An 11,134-nucleotide genomic window follows, 5' to 3' on the forward strand; every position below is an offset into this window, starting at 1 on the left:
ATGGAAAGCAATGTAGAGATTCCTTAAAGAACTAAAAGTAGAACTGCCATTTGACCCAGCAGTCCCACTACTGGGTATCTACGCAGAGGAAAAGAAGTCATTATACAAAAAAGAGATTTGCACACACATGTTTATAGCAGCACAATTCACAATTGCAAAATCATGGAAACAACCCAATGCCCATCAATCAACGAGTGCATAAAGAAACTGTGGCATATATATATACGATGGGGTACTACTCAGGCATAAAAAGGAATGAATAAACAGCATTTGCAGTGACCTGGATGAGACTGGACATTATTATTCTAAGTGAAATAACTCAGGAATGGAAAACCAAACATCATATGTTCTTATTGATATGTGGGAGCTAAGCTATGAGGATGCAAAGGCATAAGAATGATATGGACTTTGGGGACTTAGGGGGAAGAGTGTGGGGGGCTGAAGGATAAAAGACTACAAATAGGGTTCAGTGTATATTGCTCGAGTGATGGGTGCACCAAAATCTCACAAATAACCACTAAATAACTTATTTATGTAACCCACCTGTACCCCAATAACTTATGAAATAATAATTTTTTTAAAAAAAGGGAAAAAAAGTATATGTGTTGAGTATTGCCAACACTGACTCTTCTCTGGAAATACCTTGTCTGTCAGGAATTTAAGAGTGATGGTTTTACCATTATGACTTCAAGCTGAGGCCTTAGTAGTTAGTAATGCCTAAATGTGATCTAATTTTCTGATAATGAGGAAAGTGACAATTTACAGAGCCCAAGACAATAATCGCAGCTGGCATTTTTTAAGTTGCTTACTACATGCCAGCATTTTTCAAATCACTCTGCCTCTCAGCTCATTTAACTACTATTATCATCCCATTCTTATAGGTGGCACACCTGAGGCATGAGGAGGCACTGTAACTTGCCCAAGGTCACAGAGGTAATGGCAGAGCATGTATCTGAATCCAGGCCTCTGGCCCCAGTCTGTAGCCTTAACTAGTTGACTGCCCTACCTCCTGGAATTGGGATAAAGCAAAGCAGAGATATGGTTAAAGCTGATGTGTTTTCCCTTACAAGTTTGCCTTAAGAACATTTAGTTCTTTCTTTTGTCCCAAATTCTTCATTTGTAAATTCCAACAGTCTATTTACCAGAATGTTGTGGCAGCTCATTATTTAAATGTGTTCATAGTTCCTTGCAAGAAAGGCTACATAAATATTACAGAACTGTTTTAAAAATATATGAAATGTGTTCGCCTGAATATATGACGGTTGTATTTCTCACTATAAATAAATAAATGAGTGCTGATTTTCTGAGTCCTAAGGACGTGGTTGCACCAGGTCCCTCTTCATGAGCTCACGGTCCAGGCTGCTGAGGCTATGGGGCTGAAGGTCAGACTCTGTCCCAGGTGACTGTCCCCTGAGGCCTCAGGAAAGTGCCTCCCGGGCAGTGGCTAGGCCTCCTCATGCCTTTGCATTCAAACCTTATACAATGCTGAGTGCCATGGGAAAAATATGAAGAAGCAGCGAGAAAATGGATAAATTGTGGTTCACTCACACAGCGACATACTAACTCAGCAAGCAAGAAAGAATGAATTAAATAAATGTACAGCATGGATGAATTTCACAAGCACTGATGTTGAAAGAAGCAGGCATAAAATAATACATATTATATAATTTTATTTATATAAAGTTAAGAACTGGAGTGGTAAGTGGAGCATGTACAGACTAAGAAGGACACCAGAGAAATTTGTGGGGTAGAGAAAATGTTTTGTGTATTGACCTGAGTGTGGTTACATACAGATTCATACATATGTAAATATCAAAAGGTTGTACCCTGTTGATTAGCATACATTATGTATATTATGTATACATAACCTCAATAAAAAATAAAATGAAATAAAAATTACATAGAAGACTGTCAAGCTGAAATCACCTTCGGATTTGAGGTCAGCACTGAAGGCAAGGACCAGCTCACAATAGGCTTTGAATGCCAAGCTAAGCGGTGTGGACTTCATTTAGGAAGCTCAGGGGTCTAGTGAAGAAATGACAGGATTGATTTCTAGTGTTGAAAGCTCATTCAGCATCGTTCTGTATAGAGGGAGCCCTGCAGCTGGGGCAAGGCAGAAAGCAAGGAGACGAGATCACCCTAAAATTCCTCTTCTGGGAAAAACCTAATTATAATCCTATCAATTTGGTGAGTGCACACTTTCTTTAAGTAGAAAATGTTCCCCCCATGAAGTTGGGGCAGGAGAAGGAGGTAGCTACATGTATTCACCTTGCCACACTTGGCACGCTGACAATTTAGAACTGTTTTTCACCACGCAGGCTCATAGAGCCTTCATGCTCCCCAGGGCAGGCCTTTCTGGCTTCTTGCCTTTCTCAGCTTCTCACACTTCCCAACCCCCAACCCCTGTCATTGTCACAGTTTTCTTCCTTTCCTCACAACAATTGCATGGAGGAGGACAAGGTGGTTACTGCTGGCCACGCTGACCTAAATAAAATGCAGGGGTCACAAGGTCATTTCCATGGGGATTGTGTACAATTTGCATACTCTCAGTCAGACAAGCTGTCAAAATCCAAGCAATTTTCCATATTAAATATTGGTCACTTAAAAATTAACATTATGAAAAACGGAACTGGGAATAGATAATTGTTAATGTATCTATATCATAGCTGCAGGTCTTTTTACTTTTTTATATTTGTTTGGAGCTGTTTCCATTTATTTAATAAACATTTTTAATATAAAACTGCTTAAAGAATATTTATTTATGCATTTTAAAGACATACACATAGGAGAATGCTATATCAGTAACCTCGGCTCTTTTCTGTAAGCTACTTCAGGTACACTCTCGTATCTTTCATCAACACTAAAGTATCCACTTACAAACCATTAAATGAAGTAGGATATTTAGACTTAAAATCAACACATTTCAGCATATGTAAGTCTCTAATTAAAAAAATGGCCAGGTACGGTGGCTCATGCCTGTAATCCCAGTGCTTTGGGAGGCTGCGGTGAGAGGATTGCTTGAGCTCAGGAGTGTGAGACCAGTGTGGGCAACACAGCGAGACCTCATCTCTACTAAATATTAAAAAAAAAAAATCAAGCACGGTGGTGCTCACCTGTAGTTCCAGCTACTCAGGAGGCTGAGGTAGGAGGGTTGCTTGAGCCTGGAAGATTGAGGCTACAGTGAACTACAATTGAGCCACTGCATTCCAGCTTGGGTGACAGAGTGAGACCCTGTTTCAAAAAAAAAAAAAAAAAAGTGTGTGTGTGTGCGCGCATGCACTGGGAAAGACAGGATAATGAGAGAACAATGTTGAACTTGATCACATCCCTAAGAAGGAAGAAAGAAAAAATTGATGGTAGGGGGTCAGCTTTGTGCACTAGCCACTAATTGATACTGTACTGTTAATCTAGGATGACTTGGTCACTGCCTAGATTGATGGAAATGGGAGGAAGGTTGAAAGGCAACTTAGATATATGAGATGGTTTTTTAAAAATGAAATTAATGCAAAAATTCAATGATGAACAAACTATAAAAATTTAAATAACAGGATCTAACCCTGCATTTGCATGACCTTGTCTCATTTGCCTCACCCTAATCCTGGCCCTGGTTCCAACAAAACTTTATTTACAAAAATAGGCAAGTGACCTGTGAGCCATGGTTTGCCAATTTGGTTTTTTAAAGCATTGCATTAAAATAAAGTCATGAATTGCTTAATGATCGGGATACATTCTGAGAAATTCATCACTAGGTGATTCTGTCATTGTGCAAACATCATAGAATGTAGTTACACAAACCTAAATGGTATCGCCAACTGCACACACAGGCTATACGGTATAACCTATTCCTCCTAGGCTACAAACCTATACATTATGTTACTGTACTGAGTACTATAGGCAGTTGTAGCACACGTGTTGTTTATCTACACGTACCATTTAGGCTACACTAAGTTTATTATAAAAGTTTTCTCTCTTCAATAATACATTGACCTTGGCTAGCTGTAACTTTTCTACTTTGTAAACTTTCAATTTTAAAAAACTTTTAGATGTATTTATAACAACACAGCTTAAAACATAACACATTGTACAGCTGTACAAAAATATTTTCTTTATATCTTTATCTCACAAGCTTTTTTTTTCTATTTTTAAAAGCTTTAAAAAAAGTTTTTAAACATTTTTTTTGTTGTTGTTAAAAACTAAGACACAGACATACTTAGCCTTGGCCTACACAGAGTCAGGAACATCAATATCACTACCTTCCACCTCCACATCCTACCCCACTGGAAGGTTTTCAGGGGCGATAATACACATTGAGCTGTCGTCTCCTATGATAACAATGTCTCCTTCTGGAATACCTCATGGAGGACCTGCCTGAGGCCATTTTACAGCTAACTGTTTTTTAATAAGTAGAAAGAGTACAAAGAGTACACTCTAAAATAAGGATAAAAAGTGTAGTGTAGTAAACCAGTAACATGGTCATTTATTATCATGATCAAGTATTATGTACTGAACATGATTTTGTTGCTATACTTTTATATGACTGGTAGTGCAGTGAGTTTGTTTACACTAGCATCACCACAAATACATGAGTAGTTTGTTGCACTAGGACATTACGACAGCTACAATGTCCCTAGGTGATAAGAATTTTCAGCTCCACTATAATCTTATGGGGCCACCAACTGATAAAATATATTTAAGGTATCTTTATATTTTACATGTGGTTCATCATTGACCAGGATGTTGTTATGTGGACTTATATTTTTTACCTTGATTACTGAGTATTTTTTGCATTACCTTAAACTGTGTGTCTAAGGTGAGTACTTTACTCACCTCACCCTGATCCTGGCTTTGAGTGGAACTGGTAAATTGTGACTTCCTTTCAGGTTAAATGACAAAGAAGTTTGAATGTAAAACAGTTATGCAAAATTTATCATGTAAAACAAAATGAAGTTACACGTGCATTATGTTTATGTAATTCCTCTTACATATAACTGCCTTAGGCTCCAGATAGTACAATTTTTATGAGTGTGAGAGAAGACGGACCCCATGGTACCTTCTAGTCCCAGGTGGAGTAGACCTAGGCACAAGAATCCACCAGATCAAAAGCTCTTTCAGCCAATCAGGAGCAAAGGAGCAGTGCCAATAGATCCAGAGCTGACACTAGGGTTTCAGCAATTCCCACATTACTTTATTGTATAGTATCCTCTAAGCTCATATTTTTGTGGTATGTCTAAGGTTTGTGTCTCCTGAAGCTTCATGTCAGAGATACTTGATAGTCGTAAGCACACATTATGGTTCAAAAGCAACTCAGGGTTTCAAAGAAAACCACAGTCTACAGATGAGGTCAGAATTTCTTCAGGGTGTAAGTGGTGATTTGTCTCAGTCTCATGATTTTCATGTACTCATTTCCCAAATAACTCCAGTCTCAAAGAGCGCATCTGAAATGTTACACCTCTTGCAAGAAAGTACAGTACAGTGATTCCCTGTTCCAGGACATTATATGCTTTAGTGAGTCATTAACAGGATATTTCATTTTCCTACTAAGGTGTCAACTAAACTCATAATCCCTTCTAGGGTCAGCATGATTTCCTTCTAATTGATTTAGTACATACTTAAAGATTTCCTGATGTCCAGTTCTGGGAACATCACCATCCATGGGGTCATGATGAAAGTGGTCACAGTTGTCTTTAAAATCTGCAAACAGTTCTCAGAACAGTTAATGTGATGTTTATGCACATCTACCCCTAGAAAACCAAACTATTAATTTGCTTGTGTGGGAACACTTTGGGCTCATCTGTACAGTCATTTATTTTGGGGCAAGTTCATTCCTTGCCATGAGAATTTTAACTATTTATATTATAGCTTTTGGACTTAGTTGTTGTCAATTGGGATAATTGTATCCAGTAAACCTTTTTTTCTTCTCCCCATGTTTTCTTTTGTTATTATTGTTGTTGACTTTGAACATATGGTGAGGTTTTTTTCTCTTTATATTTTACCAGCTAACTTATTTGATATATTACAAATAAGTAACACAAAGTACATAGTAATTTACTAAAGAAGATAAAGTTAAGTCACATTGAGTTTCCTGGAGACAAAGAACACCCCTTTCTTTTCTCTCAGGCCATTTGGGATATAAAATTAGAACAAACCTAAGAACATGTTGGTATGTATCTTTGTGCTTTGGTTGCCAAGTACAAGAGGTGAAACATGTCTCCAATAAATAACTTTGGGGGTACACACTCGTGCTGGACAACCCGAAAATAAGCACCTTGTGCTGGAAAGAACAGAGTGCTCCCTTCAGTAATTTAAAAGCATCTTTTCCTGATTGTGGCTGTCCATACATGCTGGTAGTTCAGTTGGCAGGATCATTAAGTACTAAATGCTCCACAGGAGAGAACAAGCCCAAAGTGCTCCAGGAGTGCAAAAATGGGAATGCTCAGTGCAGACCTGAGAAGATAGAGTCCAGAGGTGAACCCAGAAGAGCCAACCACATTCTGGCAGGATGGGGAGCAGTCTGGCTAGCACGGCCTCCCAGAAGTTAAGGGACACCAGGGCCACTTCCATTTTTTTTAAGGGTCCTAATAAAAGCTGAAGAGGGTGTTAAGATTGTGGTATATTTTGGGTGTTTACAACAATTACAATTACAAATTGAATATGTTTATATCCCACTGATATATTTCCAGGGTTGTTCCACCTCATTGGAGATTACAAACAAAGTCCACATTTGAGGCTACCAGTGAACGGTAGGCCCCAGCTAAACACCTTCCTGGCTGCCACTGCCACACAGTTCACCACCAGTTTGGACCAAACAGTCCAACTGGCAAGGTACATGCTGTCCTTAGAGTTTCTTTCTTACCCTGTAACCTGGAAGGCCCATGTGCCAAGCAGGCCCTTAATAAGTACATGTTGAATAAATGAATAGACCGGTCTTGAAACATCAGCAAGACCGTTCTCATCTTGTTCCGTTCCTAAAATGCTTCCCCTTCCCAGGTTGACTCCCCTCAACCATGTATCCTACTCACCCTTGAAGTTCTAGCCAAGCACCATGTTTTCTGTGAAGTCTGTCTGCTGCTGTTATTATACCTACTTTACTCTATATGCTCAAAAATCCCCCTGCGTTTAGTTAGAACCATGTATAATACTTTGGCACCCCCACTCCCACCCCAGCCTAGAGAACTCAAGCTCTTTACAGCCAAGGACTATGTCTTACTCTTCTTTTGGATCAATAGTGTAAGGCCTAAAGTTTTTTTGTGCTGCCTTGACATCTTTGAGCTTCCTGGAGCCCCCAAAGACTAACTGTGAGTTCTGCTTTTGCCAGATATGCCCTCCCCAGTGGAAAAGGCTCCTCATCTGGCTAGTTTCCCTATTAGCTAAATGAGCTGCACGCTACCTGGCCTTCAACCTAAGGGGTTCTACTTCCCTGCCAGCCTGTGAAATTATTCAAATAAGCCAGTCATCCTCCAGTGGGAACCAGGGGTCACCTCAGCCTGTGTTGGTACAGAACTTGCCTCCCATAGGCCATGCTTGTCCACTCTACTCCTGAGTGCAACCCCAAGTGACCCTGCATGGTGTCCTGTGTCCTCCCCTAGGCCGTGAGCTTATGTGAGTCATAAACTGCCATCAATCTCATCTGTCCAGTGTTGGGTGCTGGGTGTTCCACTATCTCATACTATTTAGGGTGGGGAATTCCTCTTTCAATAATGGAGTGAATAGAAGGTGATCAGAACAGTATCCCACACAGAGGTGTCACTCAATAAATTTGTGCTGGTTGCATCATCTTCATTTGATGAAGTTCCTAGCCAAGTAGAAGACTGGAAATTAATTAAATATTTGCTGTAGATGACTATAGATTTTTCTACAAATAATCCATTTGAAACATACAGCAACAGCTTCTATTTGCATAATTATGCTTCAAGCAATCTTTTTCTTTACTGCTCACTGTACTGTTAACCAATAAAAGCAAAATTGCCTAAGAGCAAATCTGTACTTAATTTCTGTACTACCGATCTGACATTTACATCGCAATTCTTAATAACTAATCGAGGTAAATTGTAACTGTGTCCAATCATGGAAATAAGATTCCAGTATCAGTCAACATTGGGTATAATCAAGAGACTAAAAACAACTGAAAGTGCATTAGAACTCAGACTTTCCCCCCACAATGACCTACTTAATGTATTTCATTGTCTCCCTTTATCTCACTTCTTTGTAAGCAAAATGGCAACACTTGGAGGCACTGAAAGAGAGACTTGTCCTAGAATCTGCAATTAGTTTTCTTATTAGTGTTTCAGGGAGAGTTTCATTCGCATTACTGTTATTTTATCACTTGGTTTCCAAGGTCCAAAAGGAAAAAAAAAAAAAAGCCACGTATTTTCCCTTCTGGGGGCTCCTGCTTTTTATCTTAAAGCAGTGGGGGTGGGGGAAGATGTACACCAGCAAGCAGTTCTCCTGTCCAGTTTCCAAGTCACACTCCTTAGTAACGGGCCTCAGCCCCTCCCAGCACCCAGCCACTTCTCTCCTCTGCTGAGGGCTGGAGAGGGTGGGGACTGGGGCTCTGAGAGGGACCAGGGGATCAGGAAAGCTCAGACCCACGCCTTACCGCTCCTTGACCACACTGGAATGTGATGACTAGCTTTTTTCAGCCTGGGCTCTGCATGACAAAAGTTAGTGGAAAACGGTCATCAAACATTTCCAGCAAGCTTCAGACTTCTCCAAAGAACAGGGCCCTTCTCCAAAGACCGCCTGGCGCCTGGATTAGGCCGCTCCTAGCCTAGCCTCCCTGCTGCTCCTTTTCCCAGAGTGGTCGGTACACAGGACGTGCCGAACGTGCGATTATTAGAAGGCTGTTACCAGAAGCAAGGGGATGTGCTCAGGGTGAGGCGCAGGCAAGGAAAAGACATTTCCAAACAACCCAAACAGCTTGCGACTGGGGACAAACCATTTCACCAGGGCGGTGGGGAGCCGGCCGGCCGGGCGGCCGGCCGGCCGACCCGGGGTGCGTGTGCCCAGAAGCTGTGCGGCCTCAGTGTGTAGACGCTCTGGCTGCGCAGCGCGCTTGCTCAAGTCCAAAGCGCTGCTCTCCACGGCTGCTGGAAAAGGTGGAAGAAAGGACAAAATAAAACGAAATTTCTCCATACATCGCTAGAGGGAGGGGGCAGGCAGGGGGCCAAGCGCTGAAGAAAAGCTCTAAGAGATCTGTGGTGAATGGAGGAGAGACCCAGGGCAGAGGCTGGTGCTGTATTTGTGTCCAAAATTTGCCCGCTTTCCTGCTGTTTGCTGCTGGCTTGATTGGCCAGAAAAAGTCCCCACATTTTACCCCTAGATACGGAGGCCTTTCTCAGTACTCCACGCACACATTATCCAGATTTATTTAAATAAGAAAAAAAGTAGAGGGAAAAATATTTTTCATAAATATCTAGTACTAATGGTTTCATGTGTAAACTGCCAGTAACTGCATATATACATACATGTATATGTTTTTAAACCAGAACATACCATAGTTGTGTAATCTATTTTAAAAATAATTTTATTGTGGTAGAAAACTCAGAACTTTAAATTTACCATCTTAACCATTTTTCAGTTCAGTTCAGGAGTGCTAAGCATATTTACATTGTTGTGCAACAGATCTCTAGGACTTTTCCATCTTGTAAAAGTGAAACCCCATTCAACGCTAATTCGCTCTCCCCTCTGCCTTAGTAACTGCCTTTCAACTTTCTGTTTAATTTTGACTATTTTAGACTCTATATCTGAGTGGAATCATGCAGTATTTGTACTTTTGTGACTGTTTAGCATAATGTCCTCAAGTTTCATCCGTGTTGTAGCATGTGGCAGAATTTCCTTCTCTCTTAAGGCAGCGTAATATTCCATTGGATGTATATACTATTATACATTTTCTTCATCCATTCATCTGTTGGTAGACATTTGGGTTGCTTTCACCACTTGGCTATTTTGAATAATGCTGTGATAAACCTAGCTGTGCAAATATCTCCTCAAAATCCTGCTTTGAATTCTTTTGGACATATACCCAGAAGTGAGATTGCTGGATCATATGGCAATTCTAATTTTAATTTTTTGAGGAACTTCCATACCGTTTTTATAGTGGTTGAACCATTTTACATTCGCACCAACAGTGTGCAAGGATTCCAATTTCTCTGTATTCTTGCCAACATTTGTTATTTTCTGTTCTTCGGATATTGGCCATCCAAATAGGTATGAGTTGGTATGTAATTATGGTTTTGATTTATCTTTCTCTTATGATTAGCGATGTTGTGCATTCTTTTCATATGTTTGTTAGCCACTCGTACATCGTCTTTGGAGAATTATCTATTCAAGTCTTTTGCTTATTTTAAAAATCAGTTTATGTGTGGTTTTGTTATTGAGTTGTAGAAGTTCCTTATATATTCTGGATATTAACTTCTTATTAGGTATATAATTTGCAAATATCTTCTCTCATTCCACAGGTTGCCTTTTCACTCTGTTGATTGTTTCCTTTGATGTGCAGAAGTTTTCAGGTTTGATATAGTCCCACTTGTCTACTTTTGCTTTTGTTGCCTGTGCTTTAGGTGTCATAGCCATGAAATCATTGCCAAATTCAATGTTCTGAAGCATTTCCCTTATGTTTTCTTCTAGGAGTTTCATAGTTATAGGTGTTAAATTTTGTTCTTTAATCTATTTTGAGTTAATTTTTGTATATGGTATAAGGTAAGAATCTAACTTTATTCCTTTGCATGTGGATATACAGTTTTCCCAGCACCACTTTTTGAAGAGACTGTCTTTCCCCAGTTGTATCACACTTAACTTTTCATGTTAAGAAATATATTCAACTTCATAATTTTTAAGGCTGCATAGTATTTCATACAAGCAGATACATCTTGATTTACCCAACCAGTCTTCTATTATTGAATAGCATAGGTATGTTCAATTGTTTCTGGATCATAAAATAAAATTTCCTTCTGTATGTATTTGGCTTCTAGAGTTGTCACTTTAGCCAGGCTTTTTGAAGTTTCCATATTCTTTCCAGCACTGCTGCTCACGAACTCCCACCTCCACGCCCTTACAAATGCTACTTTTTTACTGCTAAGAATTTTATCATACTCCATACAAATATTATGCAGAAATTCAGTATTATTTTCATTGT

At 39.7% G+C, this 11,134-nt stretch overlaps 1 protein-coding gene across 1 annotated transcript in view; it reads right to left on the reverse strand.

The window, feature by feature from the left end:
- Window positions 1–9,026, reverse strand: part of SSR3 (signal sequence receptor subunit 3) — a 64,930-nt gene extending 55,904 nt beyond the window's left edge. Inside the window, exons 1-4 of the mRNA XM_004037889.5 lie at window positions 8,597–9,026; window positions 6,445–6,585; window positions 5,610–5,691; window positions 3,114–3,231 (exon numbers count right to left, since the gene is read on the reverse strand). The gene's annotated coding sequence lies outside the window, so the exon portion shown is untranslated. The remainder of the gene's footprint in view (window positions 1–3,113; window positions 3,232–5,609; window positions 5,692–6,444; window positions 6,586–8,596) is intronic.
- Between the last annotated feature and the right edge of the window lie 2,108 nt (window positions 9,027–11,134).

Source organism: Gorilla gorilla, chromosome 2 (genome assembly GCF_029281585.2).
Source record: "Gorilla gorilla gorilla isolate KB3781 chromosome 2, NHGRI_mGorGor1-v2.1_pri, whole genome shotgun sequence".
Lineage (NCBI taxonomy): Eukaryota > Metazoa > Chordata > Mammalia > Primates > Hominidae > Gorilla > Gorilla gorilla.